General features: G+C 36.9%; 1 protein-coding gene across 3 annotated transcripts in view; it reads right to left on the bottom strand.

Annotated features, from left to right (window-relative positions):
* CEP112 (centrosomal protein 112) overlaps positions 1-24,793 on the bottom strand; it is a 587,248-nt gene that overhangs the window by 13,924 nt on the left and 548,531 nt on the right. The window lies entirely within an intron of this gene.

Genomic DNA, 24,793 nt, shown 5'->3' with positions numbered 1-24,793 from the left:
ATCGTTCCAGCTCCCCCCAGGGGTGCTATCACCCACTCTGGGAACCTATGTATTCTCTCCATTACTGATATATATTGTGATAGTACTTGTTTTCCATTTCATTTTACTTAAACAGTTTATTACAACTAGGGGAATATATTGCCAAGGCAATATTTACAGCACTGGTGGTGACTATGAACATGCCGGTGTAGTTCTCAATCACAAAGTATAGCAGACTCCCTACATAGGAGGCAGAAGAAAAACATTTATTCAGACACCAGAAAGACAAATCCCAAAACCAGAAAGCAAAGTCAGTCAAAGTAGCCAAGAAGTCAATACACATTATCATGTCAGGGAGCAAAGCCATTCCCAAACTGACCCTCTCTGTTGAAACCTTCCCACAAACAAACAAACAAACAAACATTCAGGAGCCTAAGCTGTGCCTGCTTGCCTGTGTCCTTCCCAGCTCTGACTAGGCTGACCAACTTCCTCCCAGCTCCACCCTTCCTGTTCTAAGCTCCTCCCACATATGACTGAGGCTTCAATGTGATTTAAGCAGGTCACATGGGCTTATTAATGAATGGGAAAGGTTTTCCCATTTAAATTACCATTACAGGGAGGTAATCCCTGGAATGTCCCTAATTTGGGGAAATAATCCTAGAATTTGGTCTACTCACTACCAAGGATCAAGGAAATGACTAAAAGGATCGTTGCAATGATAAAGAAGAGGGAATCCCCATATCCAAATCATACTCATTACTATTCCTTTTCTTTTGGGAAAGGGGAGTACATACATTTATCTAGTCCATTTACCAAGCAAATGGGAAGCTAAGGCTACTCCTGACCTCTGTAAACAGATGTTGAAGCGAGTTCCCTTATCTGTTCTTTGCCTCCAGAATGCAAGTGTGTCCTTGGCAGAGTAAGTGCTGAGTTCTTCAGCTTTGACCTCAACTATTTTTTTTTTTTCATTTTTATTTTTTTTATTTTTTTATTTTTATTTTTTTATTTTTAATGGTTTACAATCACTGCCATAAAATTAAGATTTTATCCCCCCCACACCTACCCTCCACTACCCCCCGCCCCCCCACGACCGCATACAATTCTGTATAGGTTCTACATATACTTTCCTATTGAGTACATTTTCACTATAGTCATGTTATGTAGTCGAACTAAAATAAATGGAAGAAATAATGATATAACAAATCAAAACATGATACTCAAAAACACTCATACACACAAACATAATCTGCTACATTCTGCAAATGACTTCCATATTTCTTTCTCTGAGTGTGGAAGGCATTTTGGCTTAGAAATCCACCATTAGGATTTTTTTTTTTAATAAGTTCTTGCATTATTACGAAATTCCAAGTCTACCAGAAAAAACTCTCACACACTGTGGTTGTTGCTGTGCACAAAGGTCTCCTGGTTCTGCTCCTTTCACTCAGCATCAGATCATATAAGTCCTTCCCGGCCTCTCTGAAGTCTTCTTGTTCATCATTTCTTATGAAACAATAGTACTCCATTACATTCATATACCATAATTTATTCAGCCACTCCCCAATTGATGGGCATCCCCTTGACTTCCAGTTTTTGGCAACAACTAAGAGTGCTGCTATAAATATTTTTGTACATATGGGACTCTTTCCCATTTTTATGATCTCTTGGGGATACAGTCCTATAAGTGATATTGCTGGGTCAAAGGGTATGCACATTTTTGTAGCCCTTTGGGCATAGTTCCAAATTGCTCTCCAGAATGGTTGGATGAGCTCACAGCTCCACCAACAATGAATTAGTGGACCTCAACTATTGATGGCTCTTTCTCACCCTGCTGGAAAGCATTTCTAAGATAAGGGGTAGAAGTAACTAAAAAGAGTGGGTGGGGGAGTAGAAGGATGAGTTTTAAAGAGCATATGTCTGAGCATGAATGTGGATGTGGACAGGTATCTATGTGAGCACCTGACTCTTTTTGTGCCTTTATATCTCTCTATCTCCTAAACTGAGTTGTGCTCAGATTGACTGGTTTAACATATTCTATACCTTGAACACTATAGCTTTTCTGACATAAACAATTTGTTAAATACCTGGAAACAGGTGTTCCCGAATACAACATGAAAATGTTTCCAACAGTGTATATGAGGCAAGTCTCATGAATTACCAAAGAAATTAAAATAAAAATCTATTATGTGAATCTACCTGCCAATCCCGAAGGTTTTTAGCTGAACAAAACTGATTTGAACTAGTGAAGTAATTTGTATTTAGGAAACACTTTGCTACATATTAAAATCCAATGTCAACTATGCTAGGATATCATTTTCCAATCTTCAACAAAGTGGCTTTTGATATGTTATAATTTTATGTTTTATTCCTAAGGGAAAAGATGAAGTAATGAAAAATATTTCCCTCATTGATGCAAAGCCTTTGTAAATGAAATATAGTTTGGCTCGCATATATATTGGCATTTCTCAGTCTCTTGGACTGAATTCCAACAGCAACATCTGGCAGCTGAAGAAAATGAAATGAAAATTGTTATTTAAGATTAAAATATATTTGTAAATAAGAGCTTATGGGCAATATTTTCTTGAATGTATTCAAGCCATAACTTAGATTTCTTCTTGTCACTCAGTTTCAATCAATGCCACATCTAAAATTTTGAATGATTCCATGTTTTCTTTTTTAAATATAGGTCTTTTTTGTATTCATTTTAGTAAAAGCCAACAGGATCCCAGAAAATATATCCTTTCCTTTTAAAAACAAATATCCAAATAGATGTCTTTAGTATCTACTAATGATTTACATATTTCTGTTTCCTATCTAAATGCTTCCATTTTTAATAGTTATAATGAATTTGTAAGCCTGACTGGGACAAAAATACACATAGGATTAATTTGTCACATAACCAAAGTTGGACTTAAAATGTGATATTGACAGATTTAAAAATCTCCTTATCTATGAAAAAAAGTTTATTGGCAAAAAATGTACCATCTTGAATCTCAAGTCTAACTTTCTGAAATGACTTTAATATTATAAAAAATACAATATTATGCTAAGTAGAAAGTCTACTTGTCAGGATCATGGATATTAATCCATTCATTTTGACTTCTATCTTTGTGGTTAATATCCATATAAATATATCTAAGTCACTGAAACAGCAAAAGGAAGAGGATATTGCAGACTTAGTTAGAGAAATGGCTTCTGATCTTTTTTCAGCCTGTTACATACCTATGTTCTAACTGGGACAACTGAGGTGAGGATTTAGTATGTTGAACTACCCATTTGGTTAGTTATCCATCTCTCTCTGTCTCTTTCTCTCTGTCTCTCTCTATCTCTCTCTCCTTCCCTCTCCCCTTTCCCTAAAACATACGTGCATGTACATACACCAAAAATACATACAACACTCAGACACATACACACATATACAAACATAATAAAACATATCTGTCATTATTGCTCTCCAGCCACATTATACACAGACATACTATCCTTTTATCTTCACCAAGGTCACTACTACCTTTACATTATTCCATCTCCTGAAAAACTGACAAAGGGAATACTGAAATTCTAGATGTCAGGATACACAATAAGGATGTCTCTGCAATACACCAAATAATTCAATGGAAAACACTGCATTAAATATCATGTTGCTAACGCTCAAGTAATAGTGAGGGCCAATTCTTTCAAATCTCCCAATACTTCCCTCTCCCCCACAAAACACTCAGTAGAGAGCCTGGTCTCTTACTTTATTAAGAAAATTGAGGACATATGCTATGAATTTTCTTTTCCCCTCCTTTTAAAATCCGTTGACATCACCTCTCTTCCCCTTTCCCCCAGCCTCTGATATGAAGTGGTCCTTGTACTTGCTAAGGACATTCTCTTGATTACATCCTCTCCTTCTTCAGCAGACTGTCACTTCAATAATCCCTGCCCCACTCAATCTTTAACCTCCCTTTATGTACTGGTTCCTTCCCTACTGCTTACAAATATGTCCAAATTTTCCCCATCATTACAAAACCTTCACTGGACCCTACCATCCCCTCATTCTCTATCTTTTCCCTTTCTTATCCTTATCTCTCCTAGAAAAAGTTGTCTATACTTATTTCCTCTACTTCCTCTACTTTCATTTACTCCCCAACCATTTAAAATTATGTTTTATTTTCAGTTCCAAATTCTTTCCCTTCCTCTATCACTCCTCTACCTATTGAGAAGGCAAGAAGTCATTATACATATGAAGTCAGGCAAAACATATTTCTGCATTAACCATGTTAAAAAATAAGAAAAAGAAAGAGAAAAATATGTTTCAATCTGCACTTGGAGTTCATCAGTTCCCTCTCTTGCATCTAGGTAGCATTTTTCATCATCCTCAACCATTTATGATCTGTTTTCTTACTATTTTCTCTTTCATTCTTTCCAAAGTAACCAATGATCTCTTAACTGCCGTGTGTGTGTGCATGCATGCATGTATGTGTGTGTGCATTTGTCTCAGTCCTTTCTTGAACTTTCTGCTGCATGTGACACTGTTGACTACCCTCTCCCATATAACATCTCCTGGGTTCCCTGACTCCACTCTTTCCTGGTTCTTTTCCTATAAGGCTCACTGCTCTTTCTTGGTCTCCCTTAGTCTTATTATCCATATCACACCCCCTCACTGTGAGTCTGCCTCCAAGGCTCTGTAATGTGCGCTCTCTCTCTCTCTCTCTCTCTCTCTCTCTCTCTGTCCCAGATAAAACATAAATTCCAGTTTAGCCCTTCATAATTCATAAGACTGGTCCCAATCTATGTTTCCAGACTCTTAATACATCACACCTATTCCTGTACTCTGTGGTCCAGCCAAATGGGCCTTTTCTCTGTTTCTGACAATATTCCACCTCATCTCCACGCATTTGTACTGGCTGTCCCCCTATGCCTGGAGACTTGCCTCCTCACCTCCACCGCCTACAATCCCTCTTTCTTCAACATTCAGTGCAAGCAACACCTTCTGACACAAAATGTTTCTTCATGTACTGCCAATACCCTTTCTCCTTAATTTGTATTTGACTACCTGTAATTATTCTGTGTGTGTGTGCGCGCGTGTGTGTTTGTAGCTAGGTGGTATGGTGGATAGAGTACCAGGCCTGGAGTCAGGAAGACTCCTTTTCTTGAGTTCAGATCTGGCCTCAGACACTAGCTTTATGACTGGCCAAATCATTTAACACTGTTTACCTCGGTTTCTTCATCTGTAAAATGAATTGGAGAAGGAATGGCAAACCACTCTATTATCTTTGCCAAGAAAACCCCAAATGAGGTCACGAAGAGTCAGACTTGACTGAAATGAATGAACAATAATAAAAGTGTGTGCGTACGTGCATACGTGTGTGTGCTCACATATGTACCTGTCTCGCCTATTAGAATGTGAGTTCCTTGAGAATAGAGATTGCTTCAATCTTTGTACTGGACAGCACTGTGCCTAGCACATAGCAGATGCTTGACAAATGCTTGTTGGCTTAATTTTGTTCTGATCTATAGCCACATAATTCATGCCTTACTCTAGAGAGTTGTCCCACAAATACATACTGTTGGCAACATTTTGTTTCTGTTTCAAAAGTTCCTAAGGTAACTATGAATGACAAGCATATATGAATAGACTATAGTACTCTGGATACTGGAAGATGAAATTCCCAGCAAAAGTAATTTGATTGATATTTAATGATATTCATGATTGCTATTATGCTACATAGTTAATTGTGTGTATATGGTAGGTAGTTCACATAAATAAATGTAAGAAGTATTATTTTTATGTAGATATTTCTGAGAATAATTTTTAGGAGGGGAAGGGGCAGCTAAGTGGAGCAGAAGGCTGCTCTGAAGTCACTCTGAAATGTGATTCCAATTGGGGTCTACTAAGGCAGCAATTAGCAATGAATAGGAAGACACAAACTTGGAGGAGAGAAAAGACTTTCCTATTTCTCTGGCAGGAGGCCACCACTCCAGGGATTTGAGGGACCTCCAGTCTGACAGGTTGTCTTGCCCCAGGTGTTGAAAGTGTGGATAGGACAGACGCTGGAATAGTGGAACAAGGTTATACTAAGATGGCAGGGGTAGAGGGATGTAGTTCATTTCCTCTGTTGTGGGAGCTGGCACCTTCATTAAGAAGTGGAGATCAGATGAGATAGTTGTACCTCAGAACTTCTCTTTCACATTTCCACCCACACCCCAACTCTATATTTGGGAGAAGTAAGGTAAGTTATATGATTTAAAAGAAGGACCCCAGTCAAAAATATTTCCTTCACATTCCCTAAAAGTCTACTAATTAGATTCATTTGAACTTATAGGCAAAGACTCTTGGGAGGGTCAGAGAATCAGATTGTGAGATTAACATTAAGAGAATGAGATGGACAAAATAAAGGGAGTGGCAAAGAAAAGATGATGCTGGAGATAATTTTGGACCGTGGTGTAATATGAGACCACAGTGGAGAGCTTTGGGTAGTCAAAGGCAGCATGAGGACATCTGACTTTTGGTGGTCAGGATGAAAGGAACACAAAGTAGGTGGGAGAGAGCCATAGGCAAATTCTATGAAGGAGGGGGAAGTCATCAAATGAACAGAAACTGGAGGAAAGAAAGAGGAGATGTTTCTTTGGAGTAGGTCCATAGCAATTTGAGTGTAGCATAGATTTGTTAGGTGCGTTTTTCAGAATTTGATATATTTAGAGTGATGATGACATAGTACATAGAGGGCTGAACTTGGAGTCAGGAAGACCTGGATTCAAAGCCTGCCTCAGTTACAAGGAATGTGGCACTAAGCAAGTCACTTAACCTTTCTTGGCAGTGGGGGTGATAATAATACCTACCTCACAGGGTTATCATGAGGATCCAATGAAATAACATACATAAAGTGCTTTAACTATATACATGCTATTATTATGATATATTTTGAACAAAAAGCAACTGACTATATTTTAATATGATGTTAAAGAGGAGGCTAAAAAAGTACTGGAGAAAAGGACACAAAAGGAGGTGTGTGTGTGTGTGTATGTGTACATGTGTGTGCACACATGTGTGTGCATGTACACCAGAGGAAAAGATTCACTCTATTCTTCTAAGGAATTTCATTTTATCTGGTATTAAAGATGTTGCCACAGCAACGGCAAAGAAAGATTCATTTTAAACAAAGCTCACCGCAGCATATCTGGTGTGCTTTGATACTAAAATATGAAGTGAAAAAATAAGCTAAAATAGTCACAACATTTCTAAATAACCTTTTTAATATTCATCTTACTCTTTCCCTTTAATAAATGTTAAAACCAAAGTTCCCCAGCTCACTACACTGGTTAGCAGTAGACTCCAGTTCATTACTGCTTGTAAGACCCACTTTATTTCATAAGGGCTTTAAGCCTGTTATTTAGATAATGTGTCGGGGCTCAAGGGAAAGGATGGTGTTGATTTATGAAACAGCTGCCAAGCTCTGAGGCTTGAAGGATATCACACACCTGGTTGAGGGAAAGGTGTAATGACAGCAGCAAGAAAAGACATTCTCCTTTCCTTCTAGAGATGCTGGTGGTATCAAAATAAAGGCAACGAGGTGAGCCCAGAGCTTTACTTAAAATCGGCATGCTTTCAATCCAGCCGTGGGCATTTTCAAATCTTTACTGTCACAAGAAGGTAAATTGTACTTACGTCAGACAAGACTTCTAGATGTCTTCTTAGGTAAAGTGGAGAAGAGTAGTGAACAAGAAAACCCAGGACCATGTTAATTGACAGATTTTCAAATATTTAGCTTAAAAATTCTATCCTTGACTTGTCACTTTAAGTGGTTATTAAGAAGTTAGAAATTTTAATATTAAATTACAATATAAAACATTAAGGTTAATATTTTGTATCTAAGTAGCATATTTCTCCCTCCTGACTTGAATGCGATTTTGACTTCAGAAAGAAACTATAAAAACCATAGGAAGTACATCCCATAGAAAAATATGGCTTATAAAAAGGGATCATGTAAAAATCCAAACAATACTGGCTATGTATGATATAAACATGCATTCATGTATATTGGACATGTATCTCTAGAGTAAATTATAACATCAGGAACATGAATATCAGATGCTAATATGGAAAAGTTAAGAAGGGCAAGAGTAAACCAATTCAGAAAACCTTTCTTGAAACAAAAATCAAGTCTTTAATCAGTACATAGGGTTGAAAATGTATGAGAAAGCTTCAAATGAGGCAAGATGGGAGGTGATCACAGTGGGTGTGTGAGGCTGCTGAGAAGATGAAAAAGCCATCCACCCTAGAGCTTCATACTTAAGGAACAGACATTGCTCTGTTCTCACCTCTAGGTCTCTTTCTTCACTGTCAGTGTTTTTTTTTTTTTACATATTTAAATATATATCCACAGTATCTGTAAGACCTCATTTCTTCTTCTTTCTTCCCAAAATAATAGCCCTTTTCTTTCTCTCTCAGAATATCCTTCCAGTACTAATTCCTAATTATCTTTTTTTATTCAGTTTGCCCATTTCCCTGAAGCAACATCTTCTAACTCTGATAATCCTGACACGAACTGCAGACAGTTCTATTTTAGACAATTTGGATACAAGTATCATGGAATTAAGAAAATGATTCTGTGTGTGTTAAGAACATGGCAATTCTAGAACATGGAGACTGCTGCTGCTGGTCACATATTGATTAGTTCTCCCTGACAAGGCTTTGCATACAATAGTTAAGAAATGTGTACTGAATTGAATCAACCAATTAAAAAATATTTTTTAAATGCTCAAGATATACTTCTACTATTCAAGGTGCCATGGGAGGCAAAGAAATAGAACAAATAATGTCTGCCCTCAAGGAGATTATAATTTAATTGAAGAGACAAATCTAATGCATATGAAGTACCAGTGATGGAACAATGTGTAATTTGTCGTTAAAGTGTGAGACACCTTAGTGCTCTATAGTTCAAAAGACAAAGAGATAATTAATAGCTGGAATAGTAAGGGAAGACTTCAGAGAAAGTGGAATTTGCTCTGGGCCTTGAAGGACAGGTAGGGTTTACACAGAGGGCAAAGAGGAGGATATTTAGTTGGGAAGAATATGACTGTGGGCATGAAAGAAGAAATAAGCATCAGAAGGGAAGGGCTCTGTTGAGAAACTCGGCTTGACGATCATTTGGGGAAAAATAATAAGGGACAGTGAAGGGCCTTGAAATCTCAGAGAGAAGTCAGATTCATTTTTAGGGAAAATTTGAGGAAGTTTAAGGAAAGTTTATCTGATAGTGGCATGCAGCATGTGGGGCTTGTGGTGAGAAATTCCAGGAGTTAGAGGGGCCAGCAAGGAGGCTGCTGTGATCTATATAGGTTTTGAGGGCCTATGTGGATGAGGGTAGTGGCAATGAGAGTGTGAAGCAGAAGGAGGAGATAAGGGATATACAGAAGGAAAAATCCATGACATCCTATTACTTATAAGAAGTGAAGAAAAAAGGAGAAGAATGGGTCAAAGAAGATTCTAAGCTTTCAAATGAAAAGGAAGAAAATGGCATTAAATGGGAGGGGAACTATGTGAAGTAGATGGGGAAAGTTCAGTTTCAGATATACTAAGTTTAAGATTCAGTGGGATGTCCAAATAGAACTGGAAATATGGAATATTAGCTGGGGTAAGAGGATAAGACAAGAGTTACCAATGTAGGAGTCATTCACATAGAGATGATTTTTGAACCCATGATGATGGATGAATTCTCTGAAGAGTGAAGAAAGAATAGGAAGGGAAAAGCAGAAGGCCAAGAATTAAGAATTGGAGAATGTCACTATTTAGTAATCACTAGGCTGGAAAACAGTAAGTACAGAGAGAGGATGAGAAGCAGAATAGGTGTAAGGTCATGGAAACCAAGAGTGGGGATTTTTTTCAAAAGAAGAGGATAGATTCAAAAATATCAAATGCTGGGGGTGGGGGCATGGGATTGGGTGGAGCCAAGATGGTAGAGTAGAAGCAGTGACTTTCTAGAGCTCTCTCCCCAAGCCCAGCCAAAGGCCTGTAAAAAATGACTCTAAACAAATTCTGAAGCTACAGAACCCGCAGAATGATGGAGTGAAGCAAATTTCCAGCCCAAGACAGCCTAGAAGGTTGATAGGAAGCATCTATTGTGTTGTGCTGGGAGCAGAGTGCAGCCCAGTGTGGGCCATGCTGACACACATGGGACCTGAGTATGCCTTGGGGGGACTGAATCTCTGGCACCTGTGATGGTTTCTAGACTTTATAAACCCCAAATGCCATGGACAAATTGGAAGGTCAGTGGAAAAAAAACTGTTGAACCTGTATGAGAGAGTAGAGTGATCCAGCCCCAGTCCCAGGGCAGTGGAGGGGATGGAGCCACAGCAGGGCCAGAGACAGCATCTGTTTCTGGAACACTAGGCCCACAGATTGTAGGGGGAGCAAGTGGCTAACAATATACCCCCAACCCCACTGGAAGCAGAGAATTACCTTGACAAAGAGCTCAAAAGTCAAGTAGGTGGCTGGGGAAATGAGCAAAATGTGTAAAAAGAATCGGATTATAGAATCTTGCTTTGGTGAAAAGGAAGAACAGAACACACAAACAGAAGAAGACAACAAAGTTAAAGCTCGTACATCCAAAGCCTCCAAGAAAAATATGAATTGGTCTCAGGCCATAAAAGAGCTCAAAAAGGATTGTGAAAAACAAGCAAGAAAGGTAGAGGGAAAACTGGGAAGACAAATGAGAGTGATGCAAGAAAATCATGAAAAATGAGTCAACTGCTTGGGGACTCAAAAAATGCTGAAGAAAATAACAGCTTAAAAAATAGACTAACCTAAATGGCAAAAGAGATCCAAAAAGCCAATGAGGAGAATGCTTTAAAAAGCAGAATTGGTCAGATGGAAAAGGAGGTCCTAAAGCTCATTGAAGAAAATAATTCCTTAAAATAGAGCAGATGGAAGCTAATGAATTCATGAAAAATCAAGAAATTATAAAACAAAAGGAATGAAAAAATAGAAGACAATGTGAAATATCTCATTGGAAAAACAACTGACCTGGAAAATAGATCCAGGAGACACAATTTAAAAATTATTGGACTACCTGAAAGCCATGATAAAAAAAAAGAACCTAGACATCATGGTTCAAGAAATTATCAAGAAATTATTCTAGAACCAGAAGGTAAAATAGATATTGAAAGAATCTACCAAATGCCTCTTGAAAGAGATCCTAAAAGGAAAACTCCTAGGAATATTGTAGTCAAATTCCAAAGCTCCCAGATCAAGGATAGAATATTGCAAGCAGTCCAAAAAAACCAATTTGAGTATTGTGGAAATACAATCAGGATAATACAAGATCTGGAAGCTTCTACACTTAGGGATCAGAAAGCTTAGAATATGATTATTCCAGAGGTCACAGGAGCTAGGATTAAAAACAAAAATCACCTACCCAGCAAAACTGAGTATAATACTTCAGGGGAAAAATGGTCATTCAATGAAATAGATGCCTTGCAAGCATTCTTGATGAAAAGACCAGAGCTGAATAAAAAATATGACTTTCAAACACAAGAGTCAAGAAAAGCATGAAAAGGTAAACAGGAAAAAGAAATCATAAGAGACTTACTAAAGGTGAACTGTTTACATTCCTATATGGAAAGATAATATTTATAACTCTTGAGACTTCTCTCAGTATTAGGGTAGTTGGAGAGATTATATACATATAGACAGATGGCACAGGGTGAGTTGAATATGAAGGGATGATATCTAAAAGCATAAAATTAAAAGGTGAGAGAGGACTATACTGGGAGGAGAAAGAGAAATAGAATGGGGTAAATTATCACATAAAAGAGGCAAGAAAAAGCTTTTTCAATGGAGGGGACAAGGGAGGAGGTGAGAGGGAAAGAGTGAACCTTACTCTCATCAGATTTGGCTTAAGGAGGGAATAACGTGCATACTCAATTTGGTATGAAAATCTATCTGACACTACAGGAAAGAAAGGGGAAGGGGATAAGTGGGAGTGTGTGTAGTAGAAGGGAGAGCAAACGGGAAGAGGGGGTAATTAGAAGTAAACGCTTTTGGGGAGGGACAGGGTCAAAAGAGAGAATAGAACAAATGGGAGGCAGGATGGGATGGAGGGAAATATAGTTAGTCTTTCACAAAATGACTGTTAGGGAAGTGTTTTCATGACTACACATGTATAACCTGTATCGAACTGCTTGCCGTCTCACTGGGGACGGGTAGGGAGGTAGGAAGGGAGAGAAGTTGGAACTCAAAATTTTAAAAATGAATGTTAAAAACTGTTTTTACATGCAACTGGGAAATGAGATACCCCATACAGGCAATGGGGTATAGAAATCTATCTTTCTCTACAAGTAAATAGAGGGGAAGGGGATAAAAGAAAGGAGGGGTATGATAGAAGGGAGGGCAGATTGGGGAAGGGGTAATTGGAATGTATGATGTCTTGGAGTTGGTGGAGGTGAGAGGAGGGGAGAAAATTTGGAACTCAAAGTCTTGTGGAAGTGAATGTTGAAAACTAAAAATATATTAATTAATTTAAAAAATATCAAATGTTTTGAAGAGGTTAAGGAGAAAGGGGAAGGAGAAAAGGCTACCTTTTTTCAGTTGCCTCTGAACAGTGTTACTATGTGACCAATCTAACGTAAGTCCTATAAGGCCTTAAGAGTTTTGTGGTTAATATCAGTGATATAAATATTGATGTGTGTATGAAAAAATATCTTTGAGTACAGGGCTAATTTCCAAAATATATAAGGAATTGATTTGAATTTACAAGAATAAAAGCCATCACCCAATTGATAAATGATCAAAGGACATGAACAGTCATTTTTAAGGGAAGAAATCCAAGTGATTAGTAGTTAAATTTTAAAAATACTTCAGAATTGAGGAATGTCCATCAATTGGGGAATGGCTGAACAATTTGTGGTATGTGATTGTAATGGAATACTGCTGTGCTATAAGGAATGACGGCAGGATGATTTCAGAAAAACTTACATGAATTGAGGCAAAATGAAATGAGGAGAACATTGTACACAGTAACAGCAATATTGTATGATGATCTACTGTGAATGACTTAGCTATTCTCAGGAATATAATGATCTAAGACAATTTCAAAAATCTCATGATGAAAAATGCTGTCTACCTCCAAAGAAAGAACTTATGGAGTCTCAATGCATACTATCTTTCATTTTATGTGTGTGTGTGTGTGTGTGTGTGTGTGTGTGTGTGTGTGTGTTTTGGTCTGTATTTTCTTTCATAACATGACAAATATGGAAATACGTTTTACATGACTGCACATGTATAACCTATATCAAATTGTTTGCCATCTCAGGGAGGGGGGAGAAGAAGAAAGGAGAAAGAGAATTTGGAATTTAAAATTTTTAAAAATGTTAAAAATAATTTTTACATGGAGAAATATTAAAAATAATATTCCAAGTTACTGATGATTAGAAAAATGCAAATGAATAATAATAGCTATTATTTATATAGCACCTACTATGTGCCAGGCTCTTCTAAATACTTTACAAATTTTTACCTCATTTAGCCCTCACAACAACCCTGGGAGGTAGGTGCTATTATTATCCCCCTTTTACAGCTGAGGAAACTGAGGCAAACATTTCTTTTAAGTGACTTGCCCAAGGTCATGAAATTAGTGTCTGAGGCTAGATTTTAACTCAGTCCTTGACTCCATGCCCAAGGCTCTATCCACTGAGACTCCTATAGTTGTCTCTAATTAAAGCAATTCTGAATACATCAGATTGGTTAAGCTAACAAAGGAGGAATAAATAAATAAAAATGCATTTAAAGCACTAATTATGTTCAAAGTACTATAGAAAATCTTAGAAAAACAAAACAATTCCTGCTTTTAAGGCACTCACATTTCAATAGGAAAGACACTAGACACAGATTACATTTTTTTCAGATTTAAATTTTTTTATTTTGTCAATTCTCTTTAAATGATGGTATGGAAGTTGCCAAGTGAAGAATTCAGAGAAAATATTTCCTACATTTCAACTAAAAGTCACGTAGAAAGGTCCTATAGTCCTCAGGGTACAGTGCTAAATGAGTAAACAGGGTAAAATGAAAATGATAAATGTTGGAGAGGTTATAGGAAAATAGGAACAGTAATGTACTTGGTGTAGCTGTGAACTGGTTTACCACTCTAGGAAGTAATATGGAACTATGCCCCAAAAGGGTATGTTCAAAAGTGAATTAACTGTGCTTATCCTCTTACTCACTGAAACCACTCCTAGGCTTACATCCCAAAGACATCAAAGAAATAGGAAGAGGTCCTACAAGCATGAAAATATTTATAGCAGCTCTTTCTTTTTTGCGGTAGCAAAACACTGGAAACTAAAAGGATGCCCACAAATTGAGTAAGACTGAATAAATTGTGGTTTATGAATTTGATGGAACACTATTATGCTGTAAGAAATGAGTAAATAGATGACTTCAAAGAGAATAGGAAAGATTTACATAAACATCATGCAGAATGAAGTAAGCAGAATTAGAAGAATACTTTATACTATAACATTAATACTGTAAAAATCAATAATTTTGAAGACATAAAACTGATGAAGAATGAAATGAGCAAAACTAAGAGAATAATTTCTACCATAAAAATATGAAGATAAACAACTTTGAAATTTGCAAGAGCTATGGTCAATACGATTACTGTATGCTTGCTAACTGAAAAACATATAATTTAAAAAACTAAGAAAAAGGTCTTAAAATATTTGAAGAGCTATAGAGAGTGGAAGTATGATGTAATTGATAGCATGCTAGCCTCAGAGTCAAGAAGTGCCACCTTAGACAGATTCTGGCTATGTGGCCTTCAGAAAGTCACAACATCTCAGTGCCCCAGGTAACTCTGGAAGGCTATAAATTGCAGAGCAGGTCTTGATTTGCACTGTCAGAAGGAGCTTTCTATGCTATGAAACCACAGAATTAGATTTATGTTGTGAAGCTCCAATCAATGAACAATCAATAAGCATTCATATACCTAGTATGTGTTAGGTATTGTGCTAGACACTGGGAATTAATGAAATCAGCTGTTTGTTTTTGTCTAGAATCATGATGTCATCAGCATAAAGAGCTCCAGAAACTTCCTCAACCAATGCAGTCTGTAGCTGCTCTGCAGCTTGTATTGTAATGGCCTGAGAGCACTGAAAGTTTAGGCTATTTGGCTAGGGTCACATGACCAGCAAGTGTCAGAGGTTGCTGCTGCTGTTACTGCTGCTATTTGTCCTTCATTCTCAAAGAGAACCATGACATCAGAGAGGTGATGCCATGACATGCAAGCGAATTGGATTTAAGTGAGGCAGAGCTGTGCAAAGTCACCAACCTCACTTTTACTTCCAGAGCCATCTGGGTACAATGGTCAGATACAGATTAGGACAAGTGGAGATGGGTCAGGGTGCAGTGGGAGACCTGAGCCTTTTCAAGCTAAGATCTTTAACAGATCTCAGTTTGATTGATGTAATTTCTATTCATTGATTAAATCTTAATAAGAATTGAGGCAAAGAATGGCCTCGTTAAAAAAAAGGTGGTCTACTGTATACTCCCAATGAGAATTCTGAAGGGCTTCAACAGAGAAGTTCCTGACTCAGAGGCCTATCCTCTATCCATTACTCCAAGATGCCTCTCAGTTAAGTGGTTGGTTTCATTAAATGAGAATTTTCCACCTACCTGCAAAAAACTAGTATTCACTTAGATTTTCAAAATATTTGATTTGGTTAGAGATTTCTAATAATATATTGGGACAATTCTTTTTCAAATCAGGCAAACTAAAAGCTCTAGCTCTTACATGTTTAAACTACAGAATTACAATGGTTCTCCTTTACAGACACAATTATCCTTGCTTAAAAAAACTCATTTTATCAGAAATTTTACACAAAACAGAAAATAGTACAAAGAAGGTTACTGTCTCACTAATACACAGAGGATTTATTAAGCAGCTTTAATTAACAATGACAAGAATTTTGTGTATAAATCTCCAGGCCCTTATCCAAGGCAGGAAACCTTCCCTCCCCCAACAAACACCCTGGCAAACAACCACTGACAATTCGTGACCTTTTGTACATATGCAGTGCAAATAAAAGAAGGATTTTTCAATTAAAAAAAATTACAGAATTTCAAGTTTTTGAAGAGGAAAAATTGAGGTTATAAGGAAGGTAATGGGCAAGATTTATATTCTAAAAATGACTGAGCTAAGCTCATTTATAGAAAGCACTTAAATCAGGGTATGGATTTTTTTTCCAAAATAAACTCGTGACAGAGATTCATTACAGGCACAATGACATAATTTATAGTTCATTTATGAAGTGTTACACAAATTTTCAGTGAGATAGAATAGAAACTACTAAAAAGAGTTAAACCTGTTACTTTAAGGTAATAAGAAAGACAGCATAGTTTACTTTAAAATCAAGTGAATTGGCAAAGACTGTTTTAGCCTTCTTGGATTTAACACACACACACGTATATAGCTATAAATATATCTCTATACACACATATGATTTGATGATAAACACACATATGTATAGATGAACACATATAAAAATAGAAACATTCCAGCATACTTTTGCATAGTTAGTTAATAAATACATATTCAGCTCCTACTATGTACCAGGCACTTTGATTAGCACAGAAAATACAGAAAAGAAAGACAGCCTGCCTTCAAGAAGACTATAACTTAATGGGGGAAGGAAGACAACTGAAAAGAAAGCTAAAAAGATGTGTGTTTGTGTGTGTGTGCATGTGTGTGTGTAGAGGGAAGTGAATGTAGGTGTCCAGCAAGGGGGGCAATGTAAAGAAAGTGTCTAGATTTCTGAATTACACTGGAGTTATTGGTTTTGACCTGACATTTTCAATTGGCCTGTTGGGAATACTCATGAACTTAAGTATACTAACTTTAGCCACAGTTATAGTAGTATGATGAGAGAGATCTTATAGGTGGAAATTTTTGCTTGTACAGAGAACCAGGGCCAGGAAATGTTTCACAGATCCTGGCCCTGTTTTACTTGGATGGAAAAAGGTAACTTTGTGCCCACCTTTGGGTCAGGTAATCTTTGATCTGAAATTACCCAGACTTCTTGTGTTCTGTAATAATAAGCTTTAGAGAGCAGAGTGTGGATTGTCATAGAATTATTCTTGACTTGAGTGACCCATTTTGAATTTTTAATGATAAAAATGTAGTTCAAGCACCTAAGCATGTAAACAATTTGATTATTCAGGTCTGAAAACCAAATTCTTGTTATGAGTAGGTCTAGTTATTTTGAACAAAATACTTTTTGTGCTAGTTAGAATGAGTGGATGAATGACTCACTAAACATTTGATATTTTCTTTGAAATGTGATATCAATACATTTATATATTGGAATAAACACTCTTGGCAACAGATAACATCACCTAAAAGCTGATTGGTGAAGTTCCATTTAAAAGCAGGCTATACTGAGTTCAGCTTGACAAACATTCTTCTATGGAATGGTCTAGTATTGCCATGTAGACAACATCCAAGCAACCCAAATCTAAATTCAAGCAAAGTAGAAGCCCATATTAGTAATAACCAATATAAGAAGAAATTGAATATTTTTCCACCAGAAGGATATATATATAGTGAAAAAAGTATTGATTTGCATCTTTCTAATTAATAGTGATTTAGAGTATTTTTTCATATGACTATAGATATCTTTAATTTCTTCCTCTGAAAACTGCCTGTTCACATCCTTTGACCATTTATTAATTGGGGAATGACTTGTATTCTTGTACATTTGACTCAGCTCTCTATATATTTTAGAAATGAGACCTTTGTCACAGACACTAGTTACAAAAATTCTTTCCCAGTTTTCTGCTTTCCTCCTCATCTTGGTTACATTGGGTTTGTTTGTGCAAAAACTTTTCAATGTAATGTAATCTGAATTACTCATTTTGTACTTCATAATGTTCTCTATTTCTTGTTTGGTCAAAAATTTCTCCATTCTCCATAAATCTGACAAATACACTATTTCTTGCTCCCATAATTAGTTTATAGTATCAGTCTTTATATCTAGATCATGTATCCATTTGGACTTTCTTCTTGTGTACAGTGTCAGGCATTGGTCTATACCCAGTTTCCACTGCACTGTTATCCAGTTTGCCCAAAAATTTTTGTCAAACAGTAAGGTACCACATCATATCTATCAGATTGGCTAACATGACAAAACAGGAAGATAGTAAATAATGCAGAATATGTGAGAGAGTTGGAACACTAATTCATTGTTGGTGGAGCTGTGAGCTGATCCAACCATTCTGGAGAGCATTTTGGAACTATGCCTAAAGGGCTACAAAAATGTGCATACCATTTGACCCAGAAATATCACTTCTAGGACTGTATTCCAAAGAGATCATAAAAATGGGAAAGGGTCCCACATGTACAAAAATGTTTATAGAAACTCTCTTTGTGGTGGTCAAGAACTGGAAATTGAGGGGATGCCCATAATTGGGGAATGGCTGAATGTGGTATATGAATGTAATAGAATAATATTATGCTATAAGAAATGATGAACAGGAAGACTTCGGAGAGACCTGGAAGGACTTATATGCTTATGAAAGAAGCAGAACTAGAAGAACATTGTACACAGTAACAACCATAGTGTGTAAGTAATTTTTCTGGTAGACTTAGCCCCTCACAGCAATGCAAAGACCTAAAACATTCCCAAATGACTTTTGAGGCAAAATGCCTTCCACATCCAAAGAAAGAACTATGTAACTGGAATGAAGAATGAAGGAGAATATTTTCTCTTGTGTTATGCTTTGTTTTTTCTCATGGTTTCTCCCATTCATTTTAGTTCTTCTATACAACATGACTAATGCGAAAATGTGTCACGTTGGAGGAACTGAGAACTTACAGGTCCCCAGAGTATACCCTACTCTTGACAAAGGATCAAAAGTCTGGTTGAGAAAATGTCGAAAAAAGGGAAAAAAAATGAGACTATAGAAGGTCACTTTCTTGGTGAACAGGTATTGTCTTCTATCCTTTTGGATGAGGAAAAACAATGTTTACCATCAGGGGAAGACATAAAAGTCAAGGCTTCTCCATCCAAAACCTCCAAAATAAATATGTCATGGTCCCAGGCCATGGAAGAGCTCAAAAAGAACTTTGAAAATCAAGTAGTAGAGGTGGAGGAAAAATTGGGAAGAGAAATGAGAGTGATGTAAGAGAATCATGAAAAGCAGGTCAACACCTTGCTAAAGGAGACTCCAAAATGCTGAAGAAAATAATATCTTTAAAAATAGGCTAACTCAATTGGAAAAAGAGGTCCAAAAAGCCAATGAGGAGAAGAAGGTTTTAAAAAGCAGAATTAGCCAAAAGGAAAAGGAGGTTCAAAAGCTCACTGAAGAAAATAGTTCTTTAAAAATTAGAACAGAATAGATGGAAGCTAATGACATTATGAGAAACCAAGAAATTACAAAACAAAACCAAAAGAATGGAAAAATGGAAGATAATGTGAAATATATCATTGGAAAAACCACTGACATGGAAAATAGATCCAGGAGAGACAATTTAAAAATTATGGAACTACCTGAAAGCCATGATCAAAAAAGGAGTCTAGACATCATCTTTCATGAAATCATCAAGGAAAACTGCCCTGATATTCTAGAACCAGAGGGCAAAATAAATATTGAAAGAATCCACCAATTGCCACCTGAAAGAGATCCAAAAAGAGAAACTCCTAGGAACATTGTGGCCAAATTCCAGAGTTCCCTGGTCAAGAAGAAAATATTGCAAGAAGCTACAAAGAAACAATTCAAATACTGTGGAAATACAATCATGATAACACAGGATCTAGCAGCTTCTTCATTAAGGGACTGAAGGGCTTGGAATAGGATATTCCAGAAGTCAAAGGAACTAGGACTAAAATCAAGAATCACCTACCCAGCAAAACTGAGTATAATACTTCAGGGGAAAAATGGTCATTCAATGAAATAGAGGACTTTCAAGCATTCTTGATGAAAAGACCAGAGCTGAAAAGAAAATCTGACTTTCAAACACAAGAATGAAGAGAAGCATGAAAAGCTAAACAGCAAAGAGAAATCATAAGGGACTTACTAAAGTCGAACTGTTTACATTCCTACATGGAAAGATAATATTTGTAACTCTTGAAACTTTTCAGTATTTGGGTAGTTGGTAGGATTACACACACACACACACACACACACACACACACACACACACACAGAATACACGGTGATTTGAATAGGAAGGGATCATATCTAAAAAAATAAAATTAAGGGGTGAGAGAGGAATATATTGGGAAGAGAAAGGGAGAAATGGAATGGGGCCAATTATCTCTCATAGAAGAGGCAAGAAAAAGTTTTTCCAACAGAAGAGAAAAGGGGAAAGGTGAGAGGGAAAAAGTGAAGCTTACTCTCATCACATTTGGCTAAGGAAGAAATAACTTGCACACTCAATTTGGTATGAAAATCTCTTACACTACAGGAAAGTAGGGGAGAAGGGGATAATAAGCAGGGTGGGGGGGATGATGGAAGGGAGGGCAACTAGAAGTCAACACTCTTGGGGAGGACAAGGTCAAAAGAGAGAATAGAAGAAATGGGGGGCAGGATAGGATGGAAGGAAATATAGTTAGTCTTACACAACATGACTATTATGGAAGCCATTTCAAAACTACACATATATAGCCTAAATTGAATTGTTTGCCTTCTCAATGGGGATGGGTGGGGAGGGAGGAAGGAAGAGAATTTGGAACTCAAAGTTTTAGGAACAAATGTTGAGAATTGTTTTTGCATACAACTGGGAAATAAGAAATACAGGTAATGGGATATAGAAATTTATCTTGCCCTACAGGATACGAGAGAAGATGAGGATAAGGGAAGGGAGGGGTGTTAGTAGGGAGGGCATGTTGGTGGAAGAGGCAATCAGAATGCAAGGAGTTTTGGGGTGGGGGAAGGGGAGAGATGAGGAGAAAATTTGGAACTCAAAATTTTGTGGAAATGAATGTTGAAAACAAAATAAATAATAAGAAAAATAAATCTCATGAAATCGAAATTCTCTATTTTATCTTCTGTGATCTCTCTTGTCCCATATTTGGTAAGAATTCTTGTCTTACTAGTAGCTATGAAAGGTACCTTATGTGGTTCTCAATTTTAATTTTTTTTTGTTTAATTGATATATTGGTTACATAATTACCTTGAGTTTACTGTGGTATATGGTATAAGATTTCAGTATGAAATTAATTTCTCCTAAATCATTTCCAATTGTACCAGCAGTTCTTGTCAAAAACTGATTACTGCCCCAAGTAATTTATATTCTTAATTTGTTTACTGAAGATGCGATTATTGAGGTTTTTTTAATCATTTAGTTTGTTTCATTGATCTACTTTTCTTTCATACAGCAAGTATAAAATAGTTTCAAAAATTGCTCCTCTGTAGTATAATTTGAAGTCTGGAAGTGCTATCCTCCTTTCATTTTCACATTCATACACGATTTCTCCATGATTACCTCTGATAGTCTTGAACTTTTTTTCCCCAAGAATTTTGCTATTGTTTTCTAGATTTATGAAGTACTGCTTTCTTATAGTGATTAGTATGCTACTAAATTTGTAAATAATTTAAGAGGATTATAAGGCTTTGGCCATTGGATGCTACACAGGAGTAGATGCTATATAGAAAAAAGATGCTACATAGGAAAAAGATGTGATGGGTTAAAAGAATTAGATATACCCCTAGGCTGATGTTAAGAGTAGCCAGTCAGTTAATATTTATTAAGAACCTATTATGGGTCAGGCACTGTGCTACGTGATAGGGATATAAAGCCAAAAAACAATTCCAGCTCCCAAGGATCTCCTAATGTGATGGGGAAGACGACATGCAAACAATTACCAGTCCAGCAATAAAAGTCTCCAAGTTTCAGTACTGAGGATTTCTAAGTTGGAGCTATATGCCTTGACAGGGAATCAATTTTGTGTGTGTGTGTGTGTGTGTGTATAAGAAGTTTCTCTTTCATCTTCCCTCCTTTACCCCAATACCCAAAGACCAGTGAAATCGGACCAGCAGCAGACCGTGTATCTACCTGGGATCAGAGAACCTGGACTTGTGACATTTGACACAACCAGCCAGGAGAAGAGTGATACACTAAGGACAAATAGATGCAGAAAGGCAGTCACACAGGGAGGGAAGCAGTTTCAAGGAATATGATCTCTTGTACCAGGGAAGAATGTCAATTATGGACTCACGGACGGCCTTCCACATTATAAAATGCCAGTAACAATTTGGAGAGAGTCTCCTTGTTTATTCATTTATTAAAACCGCTGCCCTTTGCATTTTTAAATTCCGTGTTGAGAGAACTAATTCTACATAATTTCATTCTTAGTTTCTTCTTTTAAAAATTGTATTTCTCTTTTACATCATCTTGGATTTTTCTGCCGTTGTCCCATGTTCTGAGGAATCTGCAGGATGCTTTTACGTTGGTAAATTTTGGCTCATTTTCTGGAAGGCAGTATGGAGTGGAGGAAAGAGTGGTAGATTTATAGTTAGAGGGCTTGGGTTTGAAGTGACCTTAGGCAAATCACCATTATCCCTGGGCCTTTATTTCCTCAGCTTCAAAATGAAAGTGTTGCTAGATCAGAGTTATTAAACTGCTATCTGCAACGTTCCCATAAATGCCCAACAAGAGCAAAATGTAATTGGGAAATGTTAACAAAGTAAATAAAAATTCAAGAGACCATAGAAAATGCTAACAAGTTTTCTAAGTTAATATGTGGCCTGTAAGGATTCATATATATGGTTCAGTGGTTTATTATTATTATTATTTTACCAGCCTGAGCTTTGGAGAATGTCTCAGTTCATTCTTTATAAAAACTTCAGACAAAGAACACATGAAAACCAGGGAAGATTTTATTTCATTTTAGGGTAATTATTTAATGTTAAAATATATTGAAATGTGGATATACATTACGATGTTATCTGAAAAAGAACTGATAACAAAGGAAAAAGAAGAGGAGAAGAATATAAACAATGCCTGTAAACTCAAAGAACTGTATGGTGCCGAGCCATAGTTTCCTCCTGTGGGACAGTGGAAAGAGAGCTGGATTTGGAGTTCCGGGATGTAGATTGTTTTAAATCCTGCCTCTCCTACTTACTGTGTGACCTCGATCTCTTAATCTTTCTGGATCTCATTTTCCATATTTGTAAAATAAAGGGGTTGAACTAGAAGACCTCTAAGAGTCTTCCCAGCTCTAAAATTATCTTTTAAAAATTAAAAATAAACATAAAAAGTATAGTTCAATTTTACAGTAAAGCTTATTTGTCTATCATATGTTAAAGACACATTATCTGCCTACAATGGTGTAATTGACATAAAAATATACACATCAGTTAACAAACATTTACTTAGAAATGCTTAAAACACTATGCTAAGTTCTGGGGGCACAAAGAACAGCAAAAGTTGGTCTCTTAAGAAGCTCACAATTGATTGGGGGAAACAACATACAGGCAACTACATACAAACAGGCGGTATACGGGACAAATTGGAGACAGTCAATTGAGAGAAGGCACTAGAATTAAGAAGGAGTGGGAAAAGCTTCCTGTAGAAGGTGGAATTTTAACTTGGACTTGAAGGAATCTGGGGAAGCCAATAGGTGGAGAAGATGAAGGAGAACATCCCAGTTGTCAGGAACAGCCAGGGAAAATTCCTAGAGTCAGAGATAAAGTATCTTGTTTGTGGAGCAGTAAAAAGGTCAGTATTATTGGACTGAAGAGTATATGGGGAGAGGAGAGTGTACTATAAGAAGACTGAAAAGATGTGTATGTGTGTGTGTGTGTGCGTGTGTGTGTGTGTGCGAGTGTGTGTGCATGCGTGTGTGTGTGTGTGGTGTAGGTTATGAAGGATTTTAAACCAAATTAAGGATTCTGCCACTGCCCTACACTAGGATAGCATCAGAGGAATGAAGGGGGTACATTTGAAAGTGAAATCAACAAATCCTCACAAGAGACTGGATATGAGTAGGGTGCAGTGATGAGAAATAGTGAGGAGTTGAGGATGATGCCTAGGTTGAGAGTTTGGGGACTGAGATGATAGTGGTACTCTTGACAGTAACAGAGGAGTCTGGAAGAGGAAGGGTTTTGGAGAAAAATATGTGTTCATTTTTGTACAAGTTGAGTTTAAAATGTCTACTGGATACCCAGTTTGAAATGTCTGATACATAGCTGGACATATGATACTACAGGTAAGCTGAAAGGTTAGGCCCAAACAGTGGATTTGAGAACCATCAATGTAGAGATAATAATTGAATCTGTAGGAGCTAATGAGATCACTAAGTGAAATACCATAACCACAGAAGGAGAGGAGATGAGGGCTCAGGATAGAGACCTGTGGGACACCACTGGTTAGTGGGTATTACCTAGATGAAGACCCAACAAACATCCTGAGAAGTAGTCAGGGAGAAGGATAACCAAGAAAGAATGCAGTCCAAGAAACCTAGAGAGAAAACAATATCAAGGAAAGAATGATAAAAAATGATGAAGGCTTCAAAGCAGGACAAGGAGAAAGAAGACTGAGAAAAGGAATCATGGTCTCTGTTTTGTAAAGCTGACATCACACATTCAGTTAATCAACATTTCATAGGATCATAGGATTTAGAATTTCAAGGGACCTTAGGTATCATCTAGTTTAATCCTCTTCCCCACGTTTTTTTGTTTGTTTGTTTGTTTGTTTTGTTTTTTTTTTGGAGAAAGAAGCTGAGGTGAGCCACAGTAAATGAGAGGTAAGATTCAAACTTTGGTTTTCTGACTCCAGATATGGTGTACTATGCTCTATACTGAGCTGCCTACTATGTTCAGAGCATTGTGTATTTGCTATAC

This window comes from Notamacropus eugenii, chromosome 2, assembly GCF_028372415.1.
Source record: "Notamacropus eugenii isolate mMacEug1 chromosome 2, mMacEug1.pri_v2, whole genome shotgun sequence".
NCBI classification, from domain to species: Eukaryota; Metazoa; Chordata; class Mammalia; order Diprotodontia; family Macropodidae; genus Notamacropus; species Notamacropus eugenii.
This window is presented reverse-complemented; position numbering and strand designations above follow the sequence as displayed.